Here is a 16,300-nt window from a genome sequence, read left to right as displayed (position 1 = left end):
TATTTCCCAGGACTGAAGGACATTTGTTCAGGTTAAGATGTTCTACTGAGTACCAAGCACAGTGAGTAAAATGAGAGATGCGCTATGATAATTGTCATGCAGCCTTAGAACACTGGTGAAGAAAAGGCTATTCAGCAGTCTTCTAAAAGCAAGATTTCATAATAATGGTCCAAAAATTGGAGTGGAATTGAAAATCTCAACATCGTCAATAGAAGCTTAAAGACAGTAGATATGTTTTCAAAATTTTAAGGGAAATAAGTTTCAAACAAGGGTTCTATGCCAAATAAATGTGAAGAGAATAATTGTGCTAAGACACAATTAAAAATATTTACCTCTCTTTTTCGCAGCGGGTTTGCTGCCAGGACACAGGCTTTATGAAAACCTCCACTGAATGTAAGCCAAAATGGGAAAGGAGAAGACTCACATCAACATCGTGGTCATGGACACATAGATTCGGGCAAGTCTACCACCACCGGCCATCTGATCTACAAATGTTGTGGCATCGACAAGAGAACCATCGAAAAGTTTGAGAAGGAGGCTGCCGAGGTGGGAAAGGGCTCCTTCAAGTATCCCTGGGTCTTGGACAAACTGAAGGCAGAACGTGAGCGCGGTATCACCGTTGATATCTCCCTGTGGAAATTTGAGCCCAGCAAGTACTACGTGACCATCTTTGATGCCCCAGGACACAGAGACTTTATCAAAAACATGATTGCAGGCACATCTCAGGCTGACTGTGCTGTCCTGATTGTTGCTGCTGGTGTTGGTCAATTTGAAGCAGGTATCTCCAAGAATGGGCAGATCCATGAGCATGCCCTTCTGGCTTACACTCTGGGTGTGAAACAGCTAATCGTTGGCATTAACAAAATGGATTACACTGAGCCACCCTACAGCCAGAAGAGAGATGAGGAAATTGTTAAGGAAGTCAGCACCTACATTAAGAAAATTGGCTACAACCCTGACACTGTAGTGTTTGTGCCAATTTCTGGCTGAAATGGTGACAACATGCTGGAGCCAATCTAACATGCCTTGGTTCAAGGGATGGAAAGTCACCTGTAAAGATGGCAATGCCAGTGGAACCACGCTGCTTGAGGCTCTGGATTGCATCCTACTACCAACTCAGCCAACTGACAAGCCCTTGCGTCTGCCCCTCTAGGATGTCTACACGATTGGTGGTATGGGTAGTGTTCCTGTGGGTCGATTGGAGACTAGTGTTCTCAAACCTGGCATGGTGGTCACCTTTGCTCCAGTCAGCAATACAACTGAAGTCAAGTCTGTTGAGATGAACCATGAAGCTGTGAGTGAGGCCCTCCCTCGGGACAACGTGGGCTTCAACGTCAAGACCGTGTTTGTCAAGGATGTTTGTTGTGGCAATGTGGCCGATGACAGCAAAAATGATCCACCAATGGAAGCAGCTGGCTTCACAGCTCAGGTGATTATCTTGAATTATCCAGGCCAGATCAGTGCTGAATATGCACCTGTGCTGGATTGTCACACAGCTCACATTGCTTGCAAGTTTGCTGAACTGAAGGAGAAGATTGACTGATGTTCTGGGAAAAACCTGGAAGATGTCCCCAAGTTCTTGAAATCTGGTGATGCTGCCATTGTTGACATGGTTCCTGGCAAGCCCATGTGTGTTGAGAGCTTCTCTGACTATCCTCCTCTGGGTTGTTTTGCTGTCCGTGACACGAGACAGATGGTTGTTTTGGGTGTCATCAAGGCAGTGGACAAGGAGGCAGCTGGAGCTGGCAAGGTCACCAAGTCCGCCCAGAAAGCTCAGAAGGCTGAATGAATATTATCCCCAATACCTGCCGCCCCAGTCTTAATCAGTGGTATAAGAATGGTCTCAGAACTGTTCATCTCAATTGGCCATTGAAGTTTAATAGTAAAAGACTGGTTAATGGTAACAGTGCATCGTAAAACCTTCAGAAGGAAAGGAGAATGTGTTGTGGACCATTTGTTTTTTTTTGTGTGTGTGTGGCAGTTTTAAGTTATTAGGTTTTAAAATCAGTAATTTTTAATGGAAACAACTTGACCAAAAATCTGTCACAGAATTTTGAGACCCATTAAAAGAAAGTTTAATGAGAGAAAAAAAGAATATTTGCCTCTCAAGCTTACTTTCTTAGAAAGTTACTGAAGTATCAAGTCCAGGAAAATGAATGGATAAAGAAGAAAGAGGAAGCCAAGGGGTTCAGTGAACATGGGATTCAACCAAAGTGATAAGGAAGGAGAATCCCTCAAGGAAAGAGACCCTACAATGAGAGCTGTTCTGTACATCTAGATTAGAGTGAGTCAGAAGGCTAAATGAATACTTACTGTGAAAAGATGAAGTAGGTAGAACACCAAATGTGGTTTTATTCATAAAAGCAGATTAAGTGATTGACAGAGAGTTTGGATCTAAACTAGTGATAATTACCCAAAAAATTAAGCAAGCTATAAACAAGATAATTATTGACTTCAGGAAAAAAGTTATGCAGGAAAGAAGATGATATCATGTATCATATGATTCAGAGGTGAAATGCTTTGCATGATTAAAATAAATATTGGATGTGAACCTACACAAGTTATGATATGTCTATCTTAAAGTGATGGAGTATGGAAACCATAAATACAACGTGATCCAGGGTAGAGGGAGATTAACAGAAAGTAAGATTCTCATGTTCCATAGCTAGAAGTCAGAGGCTAATGCTTAGGTTTGAAATTAAGCAGTAAAGTGGATATCTCTGTGAGCAAGAAGAAAGGATGGTGATGGAGAAGAGGGGAAACTGATCTTTTTCAAAACAAGCGTTGTGGAAACATTTGACACTTAAAAATATGTGATGTGTTAATTTGATAAGAAATCATATTAAATAGAGTCTGTTTTCAAATATTGTATCATTTCCAGCCTAGATACCATTGTGATTTAGAGATCTAGTGACACACTTTGGTATTTGTTATCGATACACATCTACAGAAATGCTATAAATCAGTGTAGTGTTAATATTTACATTAGCATTTCTATGTAGGAAATTACAGGAAAGAGGCTGTGGATTTCTTAATTCTTCTACTGCAAAATGATTTCACAGATAAAGTAATATGTTTCTGTTTGGTATTGCCAAATATGCAACTCTGTTTTTTTAGAGGAAGCGTTTCAAGAAAAACATAGCTTTCACAATGAGGGATCAGTTTCCAAGGATAGTTGGCAAAGCATCTTTAGGTCAGTTTTCTTTAAAAGAAGATTCTGTGAGTGCATCTAAGCATGAAAAGTAAAATGTTGAAGGCATGGGATAGCTCTTACTAGTAAGAGGAAAAGCACATATATCTTGTTTTATGTGCTGACAATTCTAAAGATCTCATTGAGATTCGGGAAACTGTCCAATAAGACCACAACTTTGCAAGCTGTTTAAAATTTTTTTTTAACTGTCCCATTGGATTTTCACACCTTTTCTTCCCACATTCCAGTTATGCAGCAATAGTACTTCTAGACCTTGTAGAAACAGAATACTAAAGCTTTGTTTCAGGGTTTCCAGCCACTAGAATTCTTATTATACCACAGTTTGGTTTTATCAATTCTAAGACCACAGTCTCTCTTCATTTCCACAGAATATTGGGGTCTTTTAAGGGTTGTTGGAAGGGCATCACTATCAGTCTTGGTTTCCAAAGCTAGCCCATCTCTGTAGGGTCACTCATTCCATTCTTCCCCTAAACTGCTACCTTTTCCATTTTGACTCTCCAACTTCATCCTATCTTTCAAGGCCAAGCAAGCTCAGTACTCTTTTCCTTCATAATTATCATTAATCTTTCCAGACATAAACATCTTACTTCTTGTATTACTTTATAAATTATTTTAAGATTGTTTTGAGTCTTCTCATATCATAGCATTAGATGTTAATTACTATTTAATGTAGTATTTAGTTTTCATTTCTATTTACATTTATCTTCTAAACCAGAAGGTAAGATCTTTGGGGGTAAAGGCTATCTCTGACATATTTTTATATGAACCTATGGTGCTTGCACACAATCAACACTGAATAGCTTTTTATTTATTTAGCTTCATCATTTACTAGTCAGTGTGCCAGCCACAATCTGGGAACATAGCTATGAATAAAAGAGACGTCATAATTACTCTAGTGGATATTGAAATATATTGGGGAAAATAAACATGTATAAAATAATAAAACAAGTACAATTACATGTAATCCAGATGAGAGGTGCATGATGGTTTATGAGCATTTAGTATCAGGGGTCAGGGGAAGCTTTTCTTAGGCTTGTCCCATTCTGTTAACCAAGCTAAGCTGTTTCTGGGGATGGGGAATTATTCACAAGGCTATGTCATGTGAAAAACTATGAAGCATTCAAGACAATGAGACAAGGCCAGTGTGTCTAGGGTACAGTGAGGCAAAAGGTAAGAGAAAAGGATAGAGGGGAATAAATCAAAGATGAATCTGGGAAGATAGGAGAAGACATGACTGTGCAGTGCCTTATAAGTATGTCAAGATGTTAACTTTTTAGGCTAAATACAAGGGGAACCCATCAAATATTGGGAATATAGGATTAGTTTTCCATTTTGAAAAGGTCAGTCTAGTTGCAGTATGGATAATAGATTGGACTGTCTAGAAATGAACTTGGGGGAAGAAAAAGTTAATAGATTATTGCAGTCATGCAGACCAGAGGTAATGTTATCTTAGACTTGGGAGACCAGAGGAGGGAAAGAAGAGAAAGAAGTGGAGGCAATTCAGAGATATATAAGAGAGAATCAACAAGATGATTCTAGATGTAAGGATGTGATGGAATAGGAAGTGTCAACAGAGGTTCTTAGTATTCTCAATTACACAACTGAAAATACACTCTTAACATTCATTGAGATAGGAAACACTGGATAAGGATCAGGATTTAGAGGACACAGGGGAAGAGGAGGGCTTTGCAGAATACAAGTGAAATGCCATGATTGGGTATGTGGTGTGGAAAACAGAGGACAGTATGTATGGAAACATAAACCTGTGTATTATCTCCATATTTGATGGTAGTCAAAGCTAACAAAGGAAATAAATTTAGAAGAGGACTTAATACAAAGCTGGGAGACCCTCCAACAGTTGGGAGGAAAATATGGTGCCAAAGAAGCTGAGGAAGACTATTTTCTAAAGAATTGAGGCGTCAACAGTATCACTGCTGTGGAGAGATCAAGTTTGATGAAGATTTTGAATTAATTATTACATTTAGTGGTATAGGAGAGCCACTGGGAACTTAGCAAATGCCAAGATGAGGCCAGACAAGAGTGATGAAATAAAGGAAGCAAATATTGAAAACTTTTTGAAAAATTGGTCTTTAAGGTAGAGGAGAGATAATAAGAATATATCTGGAGGGGAATGTAGAATCAATTAAGGGACTTTATATATATTTATATATATAATAAATAATATTTTGTATGTTAAATATATATGAATAATATGTAGATTATATATAATAAAACTTTAAATATGTAGTATGTAAGTTAATTCCTCAATCATAAGATATTCTATCTCAATTGAATTTATAATAAGATTACTAAAGCATTGTTTGAAAAATACAGATGAGTCCAGAAATTCTGTGATTTGCTAAATGGAGAAGGTTCTCAAGGGAGGAAGTCTTGGTACATTGTAAGTGGAGATTCAGACAGAAGACATATGTACTCTCATATCCAGCATAGACATAATAATTTTATATTTATATAAAAATTTAGTGCCCTTGAATTGGTGTTTAGTCAGTTATTCTGCAAAAAATATATATATCTACTGAATGCCAATTATTTGATGCACTAGGAAATTAGATGAGCAGGACAGAGCCAGTCCTTATCTTTTTATTATTAAAAAGTAATAATTGGCATGATGTTTTCATGGGTCAACTTAACTGGGCCATGGGGTACCCAGACATTAAGTCAAACATTTTTCTGGGTGTGTCTGTGAGTGTGTTTTTGGATGGCATTAGCATTTGGACCCACCAAAAAAGCAAATAGTCAAAGCAATACTGAGAAAGAAAATTAAAACCAGAAGCATCACAATTTCTGATTTCAAACTATACTACAAATTTATAATAATCACAACAGTATCATACTAGCATAAAAATAGACACAGAGATGAATGGAATAGAGTCAGGAGCCAAGAAATAAGCCCTTGCATATATTGTCAACTAATATTTGACAAGGGAGCATGGATGGATACGAAGTGGAGAAGATATTCTCTTAAACAGAAGAATTAAAACCATAAAACTCCTGGAAGAAAATATAGGGGGAAAGCCCCTTGATGTTGGTCTTGGCAATAATTTTTTGGATATGATTACCAAAAGCCTAAGTAACAAAAGCAAAAATAAAGTGGGACCACAACAAACTGAAATGCTTCTGCATAGCAAAAGAAACAATCAACAAAATGAAAAGAGAGCCTACAGAATGGGAGAAGATATTTACAAACCATATATCTGATAAGGCATATCCAAAACTTACAAGGAACTTACACAACTCAACTGCAAAAAACAATTCGATTGAAAAATAGACAGAGGACCTGAATAGATATTTTCTTGAGGAAGATATGCAAATGGACAACAGGCACATGAAAATATGCTGAGCATTACTAATCATCAGGAAACTGCAAAACTAAACTACAATGAGATGTCACCTCATGCTTATTAGAATGACTGTTATCAAAAGGACAAGAAATGACCAGTGTTGATGAGGGTGTGGAGAAAAGGAAACACTTTTGCACTGTTGGTAAGATTGTAAATTGGTGCAGCCACCATGGAAGACAAATGGAGTTTCCTTAAAAAATTAAAAATAGAATAATCATATGTTCCAGCAGTCCCACTACTGGGTATATACTCACAGGAAATAAAATCGGTCTTGAAGAGCTGTCTGAAATCTCATGTTTATTGCAACATTATTCACAATTGCCAAGATATGGAAATAACCTAGGTGTCCATCAGTGAACGAATGGATGAAAGAAGATGTGAGATATATCTACATCTATACCTGTACCTATAACTATATATACATATATATACATATAAGCAGTCACTTTCCTAGGTGAAATAAATCAAACAGAGCAAGACAAATGTTGTATGATATCACCACATGTGGAATCTAAAAAAAAAAAACCTCGCAGAAACAAATAGTAGGATGGTTGTTGCCAGGTCCTGGGGGAGTGGGTGAAATGGGAATATGTTAGTCAACATGTACAAATTTCCAGTTAGAAGATGAGTAAGTTATGAGTATCTAATGTATAGCATGGTAACTATAGTTAAATGATACTTCATCATACACTTAGAGATTGTTGAGAGTAGATCTTAAAAGTTCTCACCACACACACAGAATGGTAATTATGTGCAGTGATGGAAGTGTTAATAACACTATTCTGGTAATCATTTTGCAATATATAAATGTATAAAATCATCATGCTGCATATCTTAAATTACACAGTGTTGTATGTCAGTTATATCACAACAATGCTAGAAACAAATAAGGGAACAGATACTCTGTTTTGTGGATACCGGTCAGCCTCTTCTCCTAGCCACCTCTGTCATTGCCCAATCGACTCATAAACAAAGTGGCCATACTAAAGGAATGGAGGGCATGCAGCGGCTTGGCACCACTGACTTCCACTCCCCAAGGCTTACCCGGCGATGGCCACTGCTAAGTACTAAATATGATAGTATCAGAGACCAACATTGAGTCTTCAGTATGGTATCATTTCTCAGGGTGTCCAGCCTGCTTCCTGGTGGAAGGTTGATTATACTGGACCGCTTCTGTGAACAAGGCAGCATCTTGTTCTTACCGTCTGAATTTATCATCTGTGGACTTCATAAGGCATAATCCCCCATCATGATATTCCACACAGCATTGTTTCTGATTAGGGAACTTCACAACAAATTAAGTGCAACAGTGGACCCATGCTCATAGAATTTATAGTTTTACCCTATTCCTCACCATCCTAAAGCAACTGGCTCAACAGAATAATGGAATGGCTTTTGAAGACTCAGTTACAGTGACAGCAAGGTGGCAGTTCAGAAGGATGCAGCAAGGTTATCTATAAGCCTGCATAGACTATGAAATAGTGTTCAATATATTGTGCTGTTTGAAATCAATGGGTGGAAATGGCAGTAGCACCACTCACTATTACCGCTAATGACCAAGACCACTAGCAAGATTTTTCTTCCTGTTCCTGCAACTGTATGTTATGCTGACCTGGAAGTGTTCATTCCAAAGGGAAGGTGCTTCCACCAGGAAACAGAGCAAAGATTTCATTGAGCTAGATGTTAAGAGTGCCACCCAGCCACTTTGGATTCCTCACGCTTCTGAATCAATAGCCAAAGAAGGGAGTTACTACACTGGCCGAGGTAATTTATCCTGACTACCAAGGGGAAACTGGAGTATTACTATACCATGGAGGTAAGGAAGAATATGTCTGGAGTACAGGCGATCCTTACAGCGTGTTGCTGTACTACCATGCCCTGTGATTAAGGTCAGTGGAAGACTACAACAAGCCAATCCAGAAGGGACTGCTAATGGCCCAGATCCTTCAAGAATGAAGTTTGGGTCACCATGGCCAGTAAAGAATCAGAACCACCTGAGAGGCTTGCTGAAGGCAAAGGAAATACAGACTGGGTAGTGTGAGAAGGGATATATAAAGTCCGACTATGACCAGACAGCCAGGTATGGAAATGAGAACTGTAATTGTCATGAGTATTTTCTGCTTTTTTTGTTATGAATATGTTTGTGCGTGTGATTAGCAATTATCTTTGTTTTCTTTCCTCTCTTATTCCTTTATCATGTATCATAAGATGCAGTGACTTTATATCATAGTATTTAAGTATTATTAATTCTACATAGTAGTACTTAAGTTATGCGATATCAGGGAGAAAGGCAAACATCCCTCAAGGACTTTACCTCTGGGTTAGTGCATTTTTGGTTACGCACAGACATGTTAGGTGAAATTCTGACCTTGTTAATGGAGATTGAGTATCGTTTAAGGGCAATATGTATGGATGCCAAGTTGAAAAGAGGTGATCTTTTGATGGTTAACTTCAGGATGAGATTGACATTTGACTCCTAGACTGAGTAAAGCAGTATGCTCTCTCTAATGTGAGTGGTCCTGATTCAGTCTGAATTAAGTTGAAGGCCTGAGTAGAATAAAACGTTTCACTGCCCCATGAATAAGAGGGAATTAATTCCTCTTGCCTGACTGCCTTGAGCTGGGACATTGTTTTTTTTTTCTTGCTTTTGGATTCACACTGAAACATGGGTCATTTGGGTCTTGAGCATGTGGACTCTTAGACTGGTACTTACACCATGGGCTTGCCTGCTTCTCCGCTTGTTAGTTCTGGACTCAGACTGGAAGTACACCATCAGCTCTCCCGCATCTCCAGCATGCCGACTGTAATTCTTGCTACTTCTCTGCCTCCATGGCCGTGTGAGCCAGTTTCTTATCATAAATCTCCTACACACACACACACACACAGGTTCTTTTCTCTAGAGAATCCTGACTAATACACATAGTTATCAAATGATAGGTATCATTTCTTGTTAAGGCTGAGAAGCTATTAGATTGTTAATTGAAATTGTGGTCATCTATCACAATATTTTTTAAAAATAGAACTAAAATAGATTTATTGGAAGAACAAAATTATTTATATGATTTTTTCTAGTTGGTCCTATAAAATTGCCACATTCCTAATCATCATCTTGCCCTTAACTAGAATTTAAGTTCTCTGGGAGCAGGAGTCAGGATGCATAGATCTCAGCAGGTGGTAAATAATTACTTTTGGCTAATTAATTAATTGTGCTATTTCAGAGCTTATGTCTAAAGAAAATACGACTTGGATAACAAAGAAATTTATGGATAATATTTCTCGAGCTGAATTTAAGCAGTATTGGCATAAGTAGGTATATTTAGCACCATAGAAATGCCTGTTTGACATTGTACAACTTAGTGTTCAATGCACCAGGAATTCTTCCCCCAAAGAGTTTGTCTGACCACAAAAATAGTTTCTTCAGATTTATCCAAGAAGTAAAAGTCCAATTTTAAAATGCCAAACAGAAATGGTTCTGTAGCTCTTTTGGTTTTTCCATGAGTGGTATGATCTGGTTCCCCCATAGAGGTGGTCAGGCTGTGAAACCTGACTTCCTTCCACTCGCTAGCTTTATCTGCACTTTCTAAGCTTAAGCACTAACACCTGCAGAGAGAGACTGGAAAACCTAAATAATGCACCAAGATGTCTGTGGGGAGCCACACACTCTATGAAGGCCAAGAGAGCTCTCATTTCTCAGAAACTAGTTTCCCCTAACTTCTGTAATCAAAGATGAATGCTTAAAGATTTGCACAGCAGTAGAATGAAATGCAGAACCTACTTTTTGATGCCTTCAGTACGCAAAGGGAAAAGTTTCAAGAGCAGGAGTCTACGGGGTCCGAATCTGCAGCATTCAGAACTTGTGAGACTGTGTCTTTAAATATGTTTCAATTTCTGTTTGGATTGTCTCGCTTTAAGAAAATACATACAACAGTTTTCCTTTCTTGAGGGGTAAATTCAGAATCTGGTGAATGTGGAAAGTAGTGACTGTATGTCTTTTGTGTCTATATGATAAGGATGTCCAGGCAAAAGAAAGTAGCATTAATATGCATGGCTGGTTGTGTGGACAATGAGTAGTCATGTAAGTTCTCACTGAGGTCCCCAATTGCTTTTCACGTAATTTAGAAAGTGAATCTCTCAGAAGACAGACAAGCAGACATGGAGCAGTGAACGTCTGAGTGCTGGGCTTTTCCTGTGGGGAAATTGTAAGGAGCATTCTACCTTCTTGTGGCCTTGGCGTATACCACTGTTTTATGTTTATTGAGGACTTTTTAAAAAGAATCTACCTCAGTAAGCATATACGTTTAAGAATTGACATTATAGAATTTAAACATTTTAATCACTGCGGTATACTCTTAGTAAGCAAACCATGCCTTTACAATGCTAATAGCTATAAAGTCATGCACAGTCTTAGTAGTTCCTTTTATTTAGTTTTCAATGGATTTTTCAATTGATATGAATGAATCTACATCCCTGCAGTATTTTTATAGACGTTACTTATGAAAATTCAAGATGTTTTGGAAGTGGTTTAGTAATAGAAGTGAATAAAAACGTTGTAAATAATTTGTATTTGATTAAAGCAATTATCAAGTAAAATCTGCAACTAAGCTAATTTTCCTAAGGAGCATTTTTCTCCCCCAACCTTGTGGTTACTTAGTTCTTCTGCCTTAAGTTCTCTCTGTCCACATGTCCTAAACGCAAGCCAACAGGGCCTTTACTCAGGGTCAACTTAGCATGCATGTGGCAGCCTCGTACACTTTTAGTGTCTGTGGGGATATCCAACAACTAAACTGTTTCAGAGAAGATCAATCCTTAGTACTCGGTAGGAATTACAAAACCCTGGAAGCAGCCATCATTGACATGTGCTGGAAATGTTGGAAACCAGGAATGACCCATACAACATCATATATTAGTATATACGCTGGACTTTCAGCTTTTATTTCACTTGTGTCCCTGGACCTAGCACACTAGGCCTGGTATAAAGTAAATGCTTAATAAATGTTTTCACAGAAGTATTAAATTTGTATTGTCCTTAGAAAATAGTTGTAGAAAAAAATAGGACAAAGATTGGAAGCTATCCATCAAAGGGGAGGAAATTCGTATGTAAAATTTTAGAGTATACTCAGAAACTTGGTAAGTAAACCTCACCAGAGAAGTTTCTCAGTGCAAGGGATAATTAAAACAAACGTGGAATTCCTAAATAAATAAAATAATTAAAGGAATATTTATGATTTTGTTTTAGCACATTTTTAAAACCAGTTTTCTCCACACAACTCCTAGTACAATGTTATTTTTACCTTTGGTCTCAGCATCCATTACATTACACTAAGGTTAATTATGGGATCTGTGATGTAGTTATTAAACATTTATAGGAAGCATGAAGCCAATCACAGGCAACCTTCACTAAGAGGCATGAGCAATACCACTTTCTGTCTCTCTCTCTGGTTATTTGGATGATGAGAAGAGTGAATTAATAATGATCTAATGATAAGATAATTTAAAGTATTAATAATAAATGTAAGATTTGACCCCTTTACTCTCTTGTTCTAGCAGTTTCGAGTAAAAAAAATATTTTATAGGAATTTTAAGAATTTGCAAATAAAAGAATGGTTCAAGCATTAGAATCAAGTGACTTCTGAAGATAAATGAAAATAGTTGACTTTTATTTGCGTGAATCAGAAGAATGTGAATACTACCATAATTTATTTAAAGTCCAGGTAAATATCATATGGAAATTAAGGATAAGTTTGTAGTTTTCTTAGAATAACAACAAAGTGATTTAACTAAATAGAAAAATAGGGTTTTGTATTAAGTAGAAAAAGCAAACATCTCTCCATACCCACCAAAACTGGCCGGTGAATTAATTACATATATCTTTAAAACCAAACACCCAATACTCTTGTTGCCTAAACTTAAAGATTTGATTTATTTAAGATTTTATTTTACCTTGAATTGATTGTTTGGGTAAATTAACCAAGTAAAACTATTATCCTTTGAATCTTTAAATCAATCCAAGACTTAAATTCTCAACTCAATTTCCCTGAGAGACCTTTAATTTTAATTATTGATGCAATGCTTGAAAAAAATAATTAAGGTATTCAATAGGATGTGCTTTATTTTAGAAAGATGAATTTACAGCCATCCAAAATGATTTAAAAGTCATTCCAGTGAACAGAAAATAGCTTACAGAATTTTCTACCAAGCGTATAATTTCTGCAGTCTGAATGTTCTAGATCTTTTTTCTTTATGTCAAGATCTCGGAATATACTTTCACTCCCTCAAATACCTGCTACCCTCTCTGTCAATAATGTTCTTACGAGGTAAGCTGCTCAAGTTTTCTATGTGCTTTTGCAATTCCAATATAAAAGTTCATATTGTTAATGGCCTTAGCAATGAAATACAGTAACACATTAATCCAATTATAGGCAAAGCTAGAACCCAGGCACCAGTGTGTTTTAATCCAGAATACTTCCCACATGGCTAGGCCATTTTTTGGCTATAGTTACTAATGAAAATAATTTGTCCTGATTAAAATTGGGCAGTGAAGTTCATTTTACTTAATGAAGATAGAAGGAATTAGTAAATATTTATAAAATAAGATACTTAAGTCTCTCAATGGGAATCAAAGGCAATTAATATCAAGGAATGTCGTTTATTGTTTAATGTGTGATATTTGGCATTTTATGTATGCGATGTGATTGTATTTTTTTCTCCCTTCCACTGCTTTTCCCACTATTCCTTCCAGCCTCTTCTCTATCTCACCCCATTCTCTTTCCCTGCACCATCATGGATGCAAACAATCTGATACTAAATTCAGAGTAGAGACTTAGAAGCTAAGGTTAGAAAAAAGACAAGCACTCCTTTGCCTTGTTAAGAAATAGCTTTTGGAATCTATTAAGTGTTTATTGTTTCTCAAAATCTATTTATTGATTATGAAATTGAGAATAAATTATTACCATTTAACAGATGGAGAAATTGAGACTATAAAAGAAAAATATCAGATTTTTCCTCCTTCTGTGTAGGGAAAACCCAGTGATTCTCTCCCATGAGTCTCCTTTAACTTCTCACCTAGAACAGTTTACTTCTGACATTTTTGATCACCAAATATGTGGCAATTTTTCCTCACAATAAGTGATTCTCTGTAACACCAGCTGGTGTCCTATAATTTAACTCAATTCTAATACTGTCTACGTGGAGATAGTTTCAGATCCCACAGGTTGAAGGTTTAGTCCTACCAGACTGCACCCCTCTGCTGCTTAGCAGCTTCAGATGCTGGTTAAAAGCCCATGGTACGCATAACATCTGTCCAACTTGGCTACAAATCAGAGGTTCCCATGAATGACTCCTCAGGTTCGATTACTTTGCTAAAGCAGCTCACAAGAACTCAGGGAAAATTTACATTTAGCAGTTCATAAACGGATATGATAAAGGATACAGATGAACATCAGGTGGAAGAGATGTACAGGGCTAGGTATGTGGAAAAGGAAGCTTCCATGCTGTCTCTGGGCGCAGCACTCTATGAGTTGACCTCCCTAAGTACTTCCATGAGTTTATCAACCCTGAAGCTCTCTAAACCCTCTACTGGTGGGATTTTATGGAGGTTTCTTCACATGGGGATAATCAATTATTAATTTCATTTCCAGCCCCCTCTCCTTTCTCTGGAGAAGTGAGAGGGAGGGCAGGGCTGAAAATTCCAAGCTTCTAATCATGCCTTGATCTTTCTGGTGACCAGCCTCCATTCAGGAGCCATCTGGAACTCCCCCGGAGTCATGTCATCAGAATAAAGGTGCTCCTAGTGCTCTTATTACTTAGGAATTTACAAAGGTTTTAGGAGCTTTTTCAGGGTCAAAGACCCAGTCAAAGACAAATATTAGAGCAAGAGCTGCTTCTAGTGTTCCTATCACTTAGGAAGTTATAAGAGTTTTAGAAACTCTGTGCCAGGAACTGGAGGCAAAGACCAGTAAGTACTTTGTATTATCTCACAGAGACACAAGGTGGTTAATAAGTAGCCCAAATCTATAAAGCTCAAATTTACATGCCATTCTATTGTGGGATGAAAGAAAGAATGATGGAGATGGACTAAAAGTCTCAAGCTTTGTATTATAATACAAAACCTCTTTCTTTTGTTAGCTTTGAGGTGTTGAGAGTTCAGAAGGGGGAAGGGAGAGATAAGACAAAGAGGCTATTTTAGAAAGTCCCTGCCTCATTTAGCCTTAAACTACCAGTAAAGTGTCAGTAATGTTATTTGACAGATAGATGGGTATTCCAGGACTTATAGAAAGTAAATTGTTTCTCCAAGGTCAAATACCACAGAAATGGAATTACAGAGATTTGAACCCAGGTTTATGTAATGCTCATACATTTAGCAATGATCTAGTAAAAATTACTTGCAAAAATCCAGTCAAAAACTTGGAAGCAGGTGGGAGATATTCCAGGAAGTCCTTTCAGTGGAGTGGTAGGCATTCTAGAATCCAGCTGTATTTTCAGTTACTATATGTAATATCAAGATTACTGCACATTTGAAATAAGACTTGTGCCATCCAATGCCTAAATCAATGCTGGCCATTTATATGATGGTGAAATCCTCAGAGGTCATTTTAGCAGGAAGTGGGACTTTTGCATTATATTAACCTGATGGCCTTTGAGATTTTAAAAAGTGAAATAGAGTGTTAGACTTTTAATTGCCCTCCATAATGCTTATGACAAATTCACAAAACCTTGATAAATTACTACCAAATTTACTTAGTTATAAACCTATAATCTGAGTTTTCAAGTTTTTTTTTCTGATTCTACTGGTGAAATTGGTATAGTATACAATATATAGCATATTATCACCAAATCTCAATATCCTATCTAGTATTATCCTCTGCCTTATAAATTATCTTTCATGTAACATATTTGTCTTATAACTCAATTGTTTTATGTAAGCAGAAATTTCTTTCTAGCTCAGATTATATTTTGCCATATATTTTAATATTGTTTGCATTATGTTGAAGTCAAGGGTGAAATGAAATAGCTTTCCTGAAAACTATCCAAGAATTGAAAATCATAGAAGACAAAATTTTAGACAGGTTGTAAGTATTTGTTCACATTCTCAAGAATGTACCCATAAGGGGGCCAAGTAAATACATATTTATCTAAGAAAAAAAACACTATCTTAATATCAAAACACCACTGGTGAGAGAAGCTAGTAAAAAATATTAAATGTTATTTTTGCCCAGGTTGGACAGTACATTCTTGAAAAATGCAAAATCCTACTGTAGGGCGCACATTCATTTGTATTTTGGGACAGGAGTACTGACATTCAGCACTGAGAGATTTCCTAATTTATGTAGAGAAGAATGTTTCCTATCCTATAGACAATATTAAGAGAATTCTGCATGAGAGATAAGGAAGGAGGAATAGTGAGGGAGATTGGTTGAGAGAGACATGAACTTCTAAGTATTTTATTAATAGTGAATCTCACGTTGAACATTTCCTCCATTTAGAGAGTCTTTTAACCTACATGTTGAGATCAAATATTGTGACCAAAGATTTAAAATCAAAGAGCGAAGCCCAAAACTCAGATAGTGCTGCTTTGCCTTGGAACATAAAACAAGGCATATGAAAGCGGTTTTCTGAAACTATTTGAAATGTAGCATTTAATTATAAAATGTCCTTTGTTCCAGATGAGTGGCTAAAACTAAAATAGTGCAGAGCAGAGTAACAAAACAATCAAGGAAAAGAATGGATT

The 16,300-nt window shown here is 37.0% G+C and overlaps 1 pseudogene; it reads left to right on the top strand.

Annotated features, from left to right (window-relative positions):
- The first annotated feature begins 403 nt into the window (after positions 1 to 403).
- On the top strand, positions 404 to 1,849 carry LOC102529143 (elongation factor 1-alpha 1 pseudogene; annotated as a pseudogene).
- The last annotated feature ends 14,451 nt before the right edge of the window (positions 1,850 to 16,300 follow it).

This window comes from Vicugna pacos, chromosome 13 (genome assembly GCF_048564905.1).
Source record: "Vicugna pacos chromosome 13, VicPac4, whole genome shotgun sequence".
NCBI classification, from domain to species: Eukaryota; Metazoa; Chordata; class Mammalia; order Artiodactyla; family Camelidae; genus Vicugna; species Vicugna pacos.
This window is presented reverse-complemented; position numbering and strand designations above follow the sequence as displayed.